We start from the raw sequence: 14,179 nt of genomic DNA on the forward strand, positions 1-14,179 counted from the left end.
TAGGGGTCCCAGGAGAAGAGAGGGAGAGAAAGGGGCAGAAAGCTTATTCAAAGAAATAATGGCTAATAACTTCCTTAATCTGGGGAAAGAAATAGATATCCATATCCAGGAAGTCCAAAAAGCACCAAATAAGGTGAAATCAAAGAGACCCACACCAAGACACTTACAATTGTCAAAAGTTAAAGACAAGAAGAGAATTTAAAAGAGCAAGAGAAAAGCAACGTGTTATATACAAGAAACCTTCAATAAGACTATGAGCAGATTTTTCAGTAGAAACTTTACAGACTAGAAAGGAATGACATGATATATTCAAAGCGGTGAAAGAAAAAAACTGCCAACTACCGAGCAAAGTTGTTTTTCAGAATCGAAGAAGATATAAAGAATTTTCCAGACTAGCAAAAGCTGAAGGAGTTCATTAGCACTAGACTAGCCTTAAAAGAAACGTTAAAGAGAGTTTTGTAAGCTGAAATGGAAGGCAGCTAATTAGTAACATGAAACTTTATGAAAGTATAAAAGTCACTGGTAAAAGTAAATATAAAATTAAATTGAGAATACTCTAAGATTGTAATGGTGGAAGCTAAATCACTTATAACTCTAGCAAAAAGGTTAAAAGACAAATGTATTAAAAATAACTATAACTACAATAATTTGTTAATAGATACACAATGTAAAAAGATGCAAAGTGTGACATCTAAAATATAAAGTGTGGGGGAAGATGTATAAAAATGTAGAGATTTGTATGTGTTTTAAGTTCAGTTGTTATCAGTTTAAAATAGACTGTTATAAATATGTTTTATATAAGCCTCATGTTAACCACAAAGAAAAAGCCTATAGTAAATACATAAAAGATGAAGACAAAGGAATCAAAGCATACCACTACAGAAAATAGCAGAAAACAATTACATAGTTGTCAGAGGATAGGGGAAACAGAGAGAGATTGGTAAAATGGTACAAACCTTCAGTTATAAGATGAATAAGATCTGAGGATCTAATGTATAAAATGGTGACTATAGTTGATAATGCTGCTTTGTATAATTGAAATTTGCTAAAAGAGTATAACTGAACATTCTCACACAAAAAAAAACCCCAAACAGTAAAATAAGTAAATACGTGAGGTGATAGATTTGTAATTAACTTGATGGGGGAAATCCTTTTGCAATGTCTATGTATATCAAATCATCGCATTGTACACTTAAATGTCCTATAATTTCATTTGTCAGTTATTCCTCAACAATGCTAAGAAAAAAGAAACAGCTCAATGATTGAAGGGAGACATAAATGGGCAGAGTGCATAGAATTTTTAGAGCAGTGAGAATATACTGTATAATATTATAATGATGGATATATGTCATTATACATTTGTCCAAACCCATAGAATATACATACCAAGAGTGAACCCTAAAGTAAACTATGGACTTTGGATGATTACGATTTGTCAACGTAGGTTCATTTTTGATAAAAAATATACCATTCTGGTGAGCGACGTTGATAATGGGGGAGTCATTCATGAGGGAGGGCAGGCAGTATATGGGAAATCACTGCACCTCCTTCTCAATTTTGGTATAAACTGAAAACTGCTCTTAAAAAATAAAAAGTCTTAAAAGAAAATGGAAACAATAGAATCTCTATAAATCACTAAATCGAAAATGCTTCTACTCTTCAATAAGTTATATCATCTGACTGTCCCATTGAGTAGGATACTGCCTGAAAGAAGATGGAATGTATGTCTTTAAAGGAAGTGTATGTCTTTAAAGTAAGAACTTTTCACAAAAATTTCATTTGAATACAGCATAGCTTACGTGACCAGGGATGTCTCAAACCAGCCTTGACATAGGTCCACTTAACAAGGTGTCATTTTATGTGTTTCCTTGTGTCAACACCCATAAAGACGGAGGAAAAAAGCTCAATACATAGTAATAAAAACACCGCCAGTCTTACTGTGTTTCAACTCTGCTGCATTTGCTCTTTGAAAGGAAAATAGAAGTGATATCTGATTATAATTGAAATACGACTCATGGTCTATGAGTGACATATACCCATTGTTTGTACTGACTGTATCAATACAGTAGATCCCAGTAGAAGCATTCTATTTGCATCCCAAATTTACCTGGTATGACCTGTTTCCTAGACCCTACTTGGACATTACAGAGCCTCAGTCACCACTGTCACATCACCTAACACCCCCAGCTGATTTGGCCCCTTGAAGTGAGAGTCCATTCTGACATGGTTCCCATTATGTCCACTGTGATGTAACCCTAAGCAGCTTTAGCAATCAAGCATGAATAAATCATACCCACAGAGGCGACGGTTGTGCCCGATTCTAGATTCAGAAAAGCGCCGTGCCATTAAGTATGAGATCTGGTTTTCACAACATATATCCAGAGAGGCCTAGCGACCTATCTGGAAATGCAGGAAACTCCTGTCACCACAGGCTTTAACAGCAACAAACAAACACATAGAGACAGAGACTGGATTGGTGGGTACCAAGGAGAAGAGGGGGAGGAGGGAAAAAGGGATAATTAGGCACATGTGTGAGGTGATGGATTGTAATTAGTATTTGAGTGGTGAACATGAGAACATGATGTAATCCACGTGGAAATAGAAGTATAATGATGTACACCTGAAATGTAGACAATGTTATAAACCAATGTTACGACAATAAAAAAAAAAAAAAAAAAAAAAAACAGGGGCGGGCCGGGTGGTGCAAGCGGTTGGTTGCGCGCGCTAAGCTGTGGCGGCCCGGGGTTCGCTGGTTCGCATCCCGGGCGCGCACCGACGCACTGCTTTGGCAGGCCATGCTGTGGCGGCGTCCCATATAAAGTGGAGGAGGATGGGCACGGATGTTAGCCCAGGGCCGTCTTCCTCGGCAAAAAAAGAGGAGGATTGGCGGATGATAGCACAGGGCTGATCTCCTCACAAAAAAAAAAAAAAAAAACACTGTAATGTGTACTTGAAAGTTGCTAAGAAAGTCGATCTTAAATGTTCTTACCACAAAAAAAAAAAATGGTAATTATGTGAGGGGATGGATGTGTTAACTAACCTTATTGTATTCATTTCATAATATATACCTGTATCAAATCATCACGTTGTACACCTTAAACTTACACAATATGTCAATTATGTCTCAATAAAGCTGGGAAAAAAGACAATTTTAAAAGCAGCCAGACAAAAATGACATATCACATACAGTGTGATAAATAATAAAAATCAAGGCTGATTTCTGATCAGAAATTATGGAGATTTGAAGGAAAACAGAATAAAATCTCTAAAGCACAGAAAGGAAAATTAAACCATTAACATAGAATTCTGTATCTTTCAAAAATAAGGATGAACTCAAAGGAATTGAAAGCAGGGACTCAGATACTTATAAGCCAGTGTTCATTGTAGCATTATTCACAATATCCAAAAGGTGGAAACCTCACAAATACAAATGTCTATCAATGAATGAATGGATAAACCAAACATGGTATATCCACACAATGGAATATTATTCAGCTTTAAAAAGGAATGAAATAGTGATACCTGCTACAACGTGGATGAACTCTGAAAACATATGCTAAATGAAATAAGGCAGACAAAAAAGGACAAATATTGTATGATTCCATTTATATGAGGTACCTAGAATAAATAAATTCATAGAGACAGTAGATTAGAGGAGCTAGGGGGCAGAGGGAAGAGGGAGAAATGGGAAGTTATTGCTTAATGTTTACAAAGTTTCTGTTTGAGGTGATGAAAAGTTTTGGAAATAGTGACAATGGTCACACAATATTATGAATGTAGTTAATGCCACTGAGTTATACACTTAAAAATGATTAAAATGGCAAAATATGTCTTATGTATATTTTACCACAATTTTTTTAAAAATCAATAATTTAATATACCAAAAACCATTGCATTGTACACTTTAAATGGGTAACTAATGTGGTAGGTGAATTATATCTTAATAAAGCTGGTAAAAAAGAAAAAGAAATACCTGTGGACAAATGTTGATTAGAGAAAAGATAAGAGAAAGCTGGAAAAAACATCCTTCTACTTCTCTTCAACAGATCCGACAGGTGGGTAGTAGTTTTATACAGCTTGTCGCAAGTTATCCCATGTGACTGAGAAAGCACTGTATTTTGTATGGCCATCTTCAATTCTTTATTCCTAGGTACTAGGATCATACCACCGTACCCAATTCCTCCCTCCCCACCCCCCACCACACTGTTAATGTGTAAACTTTACTTTCAACTCTGTTTTTAAGTGGACTCTGGTTAAACGAGACTCCAAATCATGTATGTAGCAGATTAGTTTGTTTTCTGCACAATTTGGTTTCTTGGCTCAGTTTTGATTTCAGCCCAAACTATGGTAGATAGTTGTATGCATATTAAAAGACTCATTTATTTTTTCAACCTCAGGGCACTTCCCTAAAAGGAGGGAATTGGCTCAGTTCACATATTTTTGCAGCGCTCTAAAGTGCATTGGAGTTAATACCCCCCGAGGGCAACTGGTGGAAGCTCCCATGCTTATTGGACGTTTAATACAGGGAGGAATTCTGTATGCTTCTCAGAAGTACCAGTGAAATCTAGCCCCTGTTGCCCTCAGCAACAACTTAAATCTCATCCTTAACTTAAATTTTTATTCTTTATTTTCTCTCTCACCTATTCCATCACTCTTGTTTCATGGAATAATCTTTCAAATAAACAGCATTCACAAATTCCCTTCTTTCAAGTTCTACAATTGAGAAGGTCTAAACAGTTCTTCCAGAAGTGGTCCTAGGAAACACATCCTTAGGATGGGATTCTGGAACTGGACGCCTCACTGATCAGATATCAGTTATTGCTGGCAATAAACAGGGTGATGATAAACTCTGATGTGTGAGATGCAATATCACAATCAGCAATAATATCACCTGTGATGGATTGAAATGAGGTACAATTAGAAGAGGAAACATTAACTTATGTATTAGTATTGGCGCTTCAATGGTATGGGGAAATGGTAATTATAAAGATTAGGAGGTGGTTGGCTTTTGTTAAATTTCTTAAAAGGCTTTAAGAAAGAGATAACAGGCTCAGGTCCATCAACTAGCAGAGCATGACATAAAAGCCTAAAGACCTCGGCATAATTTAAAGAGACTCTTCAATGAAGCTAGTGCTGTACTGAAAATTAGGCTCAGAACTTAATTGTTAGCAGAACATCAAAGGAGATCATGTATGACCTTGACAGGCAGCCCAGGGTGAAGTCAGAGACTTACATGGGATCCTAAGATTTGTAATTAGAGTGGAAATGCCTGAATAGACTCCTGGGAATCCTCCAGCTTGGCTGAAGCACACCTCAACTCCACCCCTGGTTTAGTGGTGGCTATCCTCCATAGGCCAAGACTGGCATTAGGGGATGCTACCATGGAGGTGAGCTCCCTAGTGTCAATGGAAATAGAAGATGCCAGGTGATGAAACTTAATAATCTGACACAAGGCAGACAATTTCTTTTAATGGAAAGGACAGAGCAGCAACCAGTCTACTTTTTCTCTAGAGATCTGTGGCAATGTCTAATAAACCATGTTTTATTAAGGGTAAGATAGTGAGGCAGCTGATAAGATACTGCTGACTTGTATCAACAGAAAAATGAAAGAGCTTGTAAAAAGGTTGATGTCAGAAATCTTAAAAATATTTCCCTCCTCAATTTTCAGGCACAGTTTCCACCAATTGAATGGAAAGCCAGTTCTTACTTGGGTAGGAACCTGGAAATGTACTGAAAGCAAATACAATAAACATCCTGTTATTCTTTCCCCAAAGGGACTTTCACCATTTATCATATAACTGAATACTTGAGAGAACTTACAGGAGGTACTTAATAGAAGATCTGAGCTGGCATGGATTCCAGGGGACTCAAAATACCATCATGGACCTCCGATTTGATTGGAGGCTTATGGAGGATAGGTGACAACCGCAGTAATGGTCAACTACCATCTCACAGTGGAGGAAATGGGCCCTCAGATACACCCTATGGCTATTTCTCCATACTTCAAAATTAGAATTGAATTCAATATGGTAAAAATTATCAACAAAGTGGGTATAGAGGGAACATACTTCAACATAATAAAGTCTATATACAGCAAGACCACAGCTAATATCGTACTCAATGGTGACAAGCTGAAATCTTGTCCTCTAAGATCAGAAACAAGACAAGGATGTCCACTCTCACCACTTTTATTCAACATAATATTGGAAATCCTAGCCAGAGCAATTAGGCAACAAAAAGAAACAAAAGGCATCCAAATTGGAAAGAAAGAAAGAAAACTGTCACTATTTGCATATGACATGATATTATATATAGAAACCCTAAAGATTCCACCAAAAAACTGTTAGAACTAAAACAAATTCAGTAAAGTTGCAGGATACAAAATCAATATACAAAAATCTGTGACATTTCTATGTACTAACAACAAATGATCAGAAAGAGAAATTAAGAAAACAATTGCACTAAAAAGAATAAAATACCTTAGAGTAAATTTAACCAAGGATGTGAAAGACTTGTACACTGAAAATTAGAAGATGTTTATGAAAGAAATTGAAGATACAAATAAATGAAGAGATATTCCATGCTCATGCATTGGAAGAATTAATATTGTTAAAATATTCCTACTACCCAAAGCAATCTACAGATTCAATGCAATCCTTCTCAAAATTCCAATAGCATTTTTCACAGATATAGAAAAGAAAATCCTAAAATTTGTACAGAACCACAAAAAAGCCCGAATAACCACAGCAATCTTGAGAAAGAAGAACAAGGGTGAAGGTATCATGCTCCCTGATTTCAAGCAATATTACAAAGCTATAGTAATCAAAACAGTATGGTATTCACAGAAAAACAGACACATAGATCAATGGAACAGATTAGAGAGCCCAGAAATAAACCTACACATATATGGTCAATTAATTTATGGTGGAAGAGCCAAGATTATACAATAAGGACAGGACAGTCTCTTCAATAAATGGTGTTGGGAAACTGGACAGCCACATGCAAAAGAATGAACCAGGACCGCGATCTTACACCATACACAAAAGTTACTCAAAATGAATATTGAATGTAAGACCTGAAACCATAAAACACCTAGAAGAAAACATAGGCAGTAAGCTCCTTCACATTGGTTTTAGTGATGATTTTTTGAATTTGACATGAAATGCAAAGGCAATAAAGGCAAAATTAAGCAAGTGGGACCACATAAAACTAAAAAGCTTTTGCACAGCAAAGGAACCCATCAACAAAATAAAAAGGCCACCTACCGAATGGGAGACAATATGTGCAAATCAGATATCTGATAAGGGGTTAATATATATTCAAAATATATAAAGAACTCATACAATACAACAGCAAAAAAAGAAAAAAAACACACAAATAATTTGATAAAAAAATGAGCAGAAAATCTGAATAGACATTGTTCCAAAGAAGATATACGAATAGCTAACAAGTCCATGAAAAGGTGCTCAACATCACTAACCATCACGGAAATGCAAATCAAAACCACAGTGAGATATCACCTCACACCTGTTAGAATGCTATTATCAAAAAGACAAGAAATAAGTGTTGGTGAGGATGAGGAGATGCGGGAACCCTTGTGCGCTCTTGTTGGGAATGTAAACTGGCAGAGCCACTGTGGAAAACAGTATGATTCCTCAAGAAATTAAAAATAGAACTATCATATTATCTCACAATTCCACTTCCAGGTATTTATCCGAAGAAAATGAAAACACTAATTCAAAAAGATATATGAACACCCACGTTCACTGCAGCGTCATTTACAATAGCAAAGTTATGAAAACAACATACGTGTCCATCAGTGAATGAATGGATAAAGAAAATGTGGTATGTATATTTACAATGGAATATTATTCAGCCATAAAAAAGAAGAAAATCTTGCGATTTGCAACAATATCGATGGATTTTGAGGGCATTATGCTAAGTGAAATAAGTCGGACACAGAAAGACAAATACCGTACGATCTCACTTATATGTGGAATCTGGAAAAAAAAAAAAAAACAAGCTGGTAGATACAGAGAACAGATTGGTGGTTGCCAGAGGTGGGGAGTGGGAGGTGCACAAAATGAGTGAAGGGGGTCAAAGGCACAGGCATATCTCATTTTATTGCACTCTGCTTTATTGCACTTCCCAGATGTTGTCTTTTTTCACGAGACCTTCCACCAGCAAAAATATTACAACTTGCTGGAGGCTCAGATGATGATTAGCATTTTTTAGCAATAAAGTATTTTTTAATTAAGGTATGTACATTATCTTTTTAGACATAATACTATTACACACTTAATAGACTACAGTACAGTGTAAACATAACTTTTATGTGCACTGGAAAACCAAAAGATTTGTGTGATGCTTTATTGTGATGTTTGCTTTATTGTGACATTTTCTTTATTGCAGTGGTCTGGACCTGAACCCACAATAGCTTCGAGGTATGCCTGTACAAATTTCCAGTTATAAAATAAATAAGTCATGAGGATGTAATGTACAGCCTGATGACTATAGATAATATACTGTACTGCATATTTGAAAGTTAAGAAAGTAGATCTTAAAAGTTCTCATCACAAGGGGCCGGCCCGGTGGCGCAAGCGGTTAAGTGCGCACGCTCTGCTGCGGCGGCCCGGGGTTCGCCGGTTCGGATCCCGGGCGCGCACCAATGCACCGCTTGTCGGGCCATGCTGTGGCAGTGTCCCATGTAAAGTAGAGGAAGATGGGCATGGATGTTAGCCCAGGGCCAGTCTTCCTCAGCAAAAAAGAGGAGGATTGGCATTGGATGTTAGCTCAGGGCTGGTCCTCCTCACAAAAAAAAAAAAAAAGAAAAAAGTTCTCATGACAAGAAAAAAAAATTCTGCAACTATGTATTGTGATGGATGTTAACTAGACTTATTGTGATGATCATTTTGCAATATATACCAATATCAAATCATTATGTTGTACACCTGAAACTAATATAATGTTACATATTAATTATACCTCAATTAAAACAAAACAACAACAAAAATTTAAAAGTGGGCCCAGATCTGGCATAGACTTTGAATTAGCAGACAAGAACATGAAAACAGTTATCATAACTATAATATATGTCCAAAAAGTTAATTATAGACATGAAGGTATAAAAAAGAACCATTCTAACTTCTAGTGATGAAAACTATAATTATTGAGAGAAAAACACAACTGGATAAGATTAATAGCTGATTATACATCATAGAGTAAAATATTTATGAACCTGATAACATAGCAATAAGAACTATCCACAACGAAATACAGAGAGAAAAAAAGAAAAAAACATTAACAGAGCACCCAGGAAAATGTGAGACACTTTAATTGGCCTAATGTACATGTAATTGGAGAAATATTTAAGAAATAATGTCCAAAAAAGTTGCAAAATTTGATGAAAACTATAAATCCACAGATCTAGGAAGCCTGATGAACCCCAAGCATAAGAAACATGAAGCAAAGAATACCAAGACCTATCATAATCAAATTGCTCAAAACCAGTGATAAAGAGAAAATCTTGAAAATAGCCAGAGAAAAAGACATGTTACATACAAAGGAACGAAGATAAGGATAGCAACAGTCTCCTCATAAACAATGCAAGCCAAAGATAGTGGAGCAACATCTTTTAAATTGGAGATGAGCAGAAGAAAGGATTACAAGGGAGCATAATGAAAGTTCTGAGGATGATGGATATGTACATTATCTTGATTGTGGTAATGGTTCCAATGGCATATACGGATGTTAAAATTTATCAAATTTTATAAGTTAAATATGTACAGTTTACTGTAGGTCAGTTATAAATTAATAAAACTATTTAAAAAAGTAAATGAAAACAAGTTCATCTTCACTAATAATCAAATAAATATGAATCAAAATAACAGTGAGTTTTCTTCCCGTTCTATGTGCCTGAATAAATGATTTTGATCTTAATGATTAATGATCCTGATAGTCTGGTAGAAAATAGCACTCAAAAAACTCAATGGGCTTATGATAGAAACAGCCCTTTGGAAAGCAACTTGGAGGTAAGCCTCAGAAGCTTGGAGCCATTAATTCCAGTTCTGATCATCTATACCAAGAAAATAATCCCAAATATAGAAAATATTTAATCCACAATTATTTTCAATGTGTTATTATATGTAATAGTTCAAAAATGGACCCAAGCCAAATAGCCCATACATCAGTCCAGATAACTAACTCTAGGTTACACTGTGAAAATAAACAACACTGGCTTTACACTACAGAAATTTATTTCTCCCTCATGCGAAGATGCAGGTCAAGAGACCTTCCTCCAACCATTGATCAGGGATCCAGACTCACTCCATCTTGTGATTCTGCCATCTAGAATGTGGCACTGTCAGGGGAAGAGAGTATGAGAAACTCATACCTTAATTGCTTCTGACCAGAAGTGAACCATGTCATTCTACTCACAATCGATTGGCCTGAACTAGTCACATGTTCCCTAACCTGAGTAAAAGAAGGCTGGTAAATGTCATGGAACCCATGGAATAGCACTACAAATTCTACCTGTTGGAGGAGATAATCGAGAGGACATGACCACTAGTCGCCCTGCAAGCTGGACCCAGGCAATCACAGGCTCCTTCCTACCTCCTCTGTCCTTGGAATGTGCATCCCACCTACCTACCCCACACTAGCAGCTGTTTCAAGGACGTAGCCTTGCGAGAGTAAGGTATTATTGAGACCATCTGGATGGTATACATAACTGAAGTTGAGGCCTCTATATAAACTTTAAGATTCTGATGAGTAAGCATGAAGATCTGTTCATCTTGCACTGGCCACACCAAAGACAAGCCTCCTAAATAAGCTCCCTTACTTATTAAACCTGCCACCTACCAATCTGGAGAGGTCTGCCTCTTTCTTTCTAGTCTCTCCTTGCCGTCCACATATGGGGGCCAGTTTGCAAACCAAGATGCCATAACCCACAAAGAGAAATTACTTTTTAAAATATTGTCTGGCATAGCTTGTGCCTGGGATACCCACCAAAAATTCTATGTAGAAATTAAAAACAATGTTTAAAAAGAACTGGTAGTAACATGGAAAAATGCTTTTTCTATGATGTTTTTAAAAGGTTATAAACTTTCATATGTCACTTATTAGTTTTATAGCCTTGAGTAAATCACTTAATTTCCATAAACCGTATTTTATTCACATGTAAAACGCAGATAGTGGTATCTCCTTCACTGGATTTCTGTGAGAAAAAAGCTCTCTACTGTGAACTCTTAGCTTGGTGCCCAAATCTACAAGATGGTCAACAAATAGTAGGAATTTTTAAAATTTATTTTCACTTATAGCAGTCATCACCTAACATGATATATTCATTTTTTAAGATTGTTTTATGTCTCTCCTCAGTAAAGCAGGGGCTTTTGCTTGTTCAAAGATGTATTCCTAGCATCCAGAAAAAAATTAAGATTGAATAAGTATTTTTATTATATTTTTAGTGTACATTTGTGTTCTTCTTTTAGTGGATATCCTAAATGTGCATACTTGTCTTATTGTCTATCTTAAATTGGTATATTTACCACATCTAGAATAGTGCAAGAAACTTTAAAAAGTTTAACCCTATGTAGCCCCTCCTGACTGTGTTTTTTTGTGTGTGTGAGGAAGATCAGCCCTGAGCTAACAGCCAATGCCAATCCTCCTCTTTTTGCTGAGGAAGATTGGCCCTGGGCTAACATCCGTGCCCATCTTCCTCTACTATTATATGGGATGCTGCCATAGCATGGCTCAACAAGCGGTATGTATGTCCTCACCCAGGATCCGAACCCGCGAACCCCAGGCCACCAAAGCAGAGTGTGCCCACTTAACCGCTGTGCCACCAGGCTGGCCCCCTGACTGTGTTTTTGCCATTGTATAGTTTCCTTCTACATGTTACATAAGACAGTGTTTTATACAGTTATGGTTCTTTCATATTTATCCCCATCTTTATCCTTTCTGTAATCCTTCATTCTTTCATGTAGTTCAAAGTTTCCATCTTAATTTTTTTCTTCAGCCTAAAACACTTCCTTTAGGATTTCATGTCGTGCGACTCTTCAGGTAATAAATTCTCTCAGTTTTTGTTTGTCTGAAAAACTTTTCATTTTGTCTTCACTGTTGATGAGTATTTTCACAAGGTATAGAGTTCAAGACTGGATTTTTTTTCAGTGCTTTAAAAATGTCATTTTACTGTTTTCTGGATTCCATAGTTTCTGTTGAAAAGTCAAACGTCAGTTTTATTGTTGCTGCTTTAAAGATAATATATTTTCTCTAGCTGCTTTAAGGTTTTTCTTTAACTCTGATTTTTTCACGATTTGAATACGAAGTGTGATTTTCTTTATATTTCTCCTGTTTTGGTTTCGCTGATCTGGAATGTGTGGGTTGTGGTCTTTTACCAGTTTGGGGGAATTCTCAATCATTATCTCTTCAAATGTTGCTTCTTCCTCATTCCCTCTCTCCTCTCTCTATGGGACTCCAGTTACATACATGTTAGATTTGACCATGTCTCACATGTCTTCTACTCACGGTTCTATTCTTTGCATTTTATTCCTCTCTGTGCTTCAGTTTAAATGTTTTTCTATTGACCTGTCATTAAATTCACTAATCTTGTTTTCTACTGTGCCCAGATTCTTTTTTTATATTAATTCCATGTGTTTTTAATTTTGTATATTGCATTTTAAGTTATAAAATAGCTATTTTTTATTTTATTTATTTATATTGTTGGAATTCTACGTGGTTCCTTCCATTTTGACCATCTTTTCCTCTATTTTAAAAATTTGTTAATTGTTATTTCAAAATCCTGTCTCAACTCTAGTATCTGAATAAATTGTGACTGTTATTTTTATCTGTTGTTTTTCTTAGTTTGCTATAAACTAGTCCTTTTTAAAAAATAATCATGCTCAGAAGTTTTGATTGTATGTAAAGTCTGTAGAGTCCCTGAAAGATGATTTTTCTGCTATAGAGTACCAATAGATCAACTTAATCTTAGAGAGGGTGCTTTTTGATACTTTGTAAGAACTGGTTGATTTATGTTTTTCCCTTGCTCCTAGGGCACATCCCTTTGGGAGCTTTAACAAGAATCCCGAAGTGTTTACAAGCCCCTTTAACTTGGCAGGACTTGAACTAAACTCTCTGTTTAGCTCCAGGCATCTATTTAAATCTCTGCTCAGCTTCATATCCTACCAGTTTCTGGTTCCACTGGGATTCTTGAAGTCTTGACCTGCACATATGCAATTTAATAGTCAGCCAACAATTTAAAAGGAACTTTCATGTAGATTTTGGATCTCCTTTCCTTTTTGATTTCCTCTTCTTCATGATTCCCCCTCCCCCAACCCCAGCTTCCAGCTTCTATGACGGCTCCACTTCTCTGTCCATTAAGACTGCTACTTTTTGCTTGGACTTTATTACCCACGCTGTGGTGAACTGGAGAGTGACCTCAGAGGGAAAGCCATGTTAACGTGGAATTTATCTAGCGAATTTCTCTTTTTTGAAAAATTATATTCCTTAGATTTCTTCCTGCTTCAATTCTTCTCCAGTGCCTTCAAACATTTTTTAGTACATTGTCCAATTTGGTGGTAATATAATTAGAATTGATTTTCTTAGCAGCTGCTAGGATCTTCACATTGGTTCCATGATTCATAGATTAATAATCATTATGGTAGATAGGGCCAAGTGTAAGCCCCTAAAACTATCCCCATCCTGACAAAAAGAGAAATGTGAAGCATTCTAATTCCCTATAATTCTTTGTGGAGATTACTGTCACCCTCAAAAATTTAAAGAATCTTTGACTCCTGCAAAAATCAGTATTGTTTTGGATGACTGATGATTATAAACTTACCTAAGTGATATCCACAATCATAACTGTTCTGACAGATGAGGACTTCTTCCTAGAATAGATCAAAACAGTCTCTTAAAGGTGGTTTGCAGTTATTGATACGAAAAATGTGTTCTTTTCAAACCCCATCAATAATGAGGATTCAATTCAGTTTGCTTTTATATGGGAAATACAGCAATACACATTTAGTATCTCAACTCTGGGCTAGGTTAATTCTCCTGATTTCTGTCATAATACAACTCACAGGAAAGTTAAATCATCTTCAGATTCTGCAGAACCCCATGTTTGAACTCTTTATTGATGACGTCATGCTACTCAGCAGCAATCTATGATAGGATAGAAATG

At 36.2% G+C, this 14,179-nt stretch overlaps 1 long non-coding RNA gene across 1 annotated transcript in view; it reads right to left on the bottom strand.

Annotated features, from left to right (window-relative positions):
* Positions 1–13,887, bottom strand: part of LOC131406814 (uncharacterized) — a 47,189-nt gene extending 33,302 nt beyond the window's left edge. The window contains exon 1 of the long non-coding RNA XR_009220353.1: positions 13,838–13,887. This is a non-coding gene — a long non-coding RNA (uncharacterized LOC131406814). The remainder of the gene's footprint in view (positions 1–13,837) is intronic.
* Between the last annotated feature and the right edge of the window lie 292 nt (positions 13,888–14,179).

This window comes from Diceros bicornis, chromosome 6 (assembly GCF_020826845.1).
Source record: "Diceros bicornis minor isolate mBicDic1 chromosome 6, mDicBic1.mat.cur, whole genome shotgun sequence".
Lineage (NCBI taxonomy): Eukaryota > Metazoa > Chordata > Mammalia > Perissodactyla > Rhinocerotidae > Diceros > Diceros bicornis.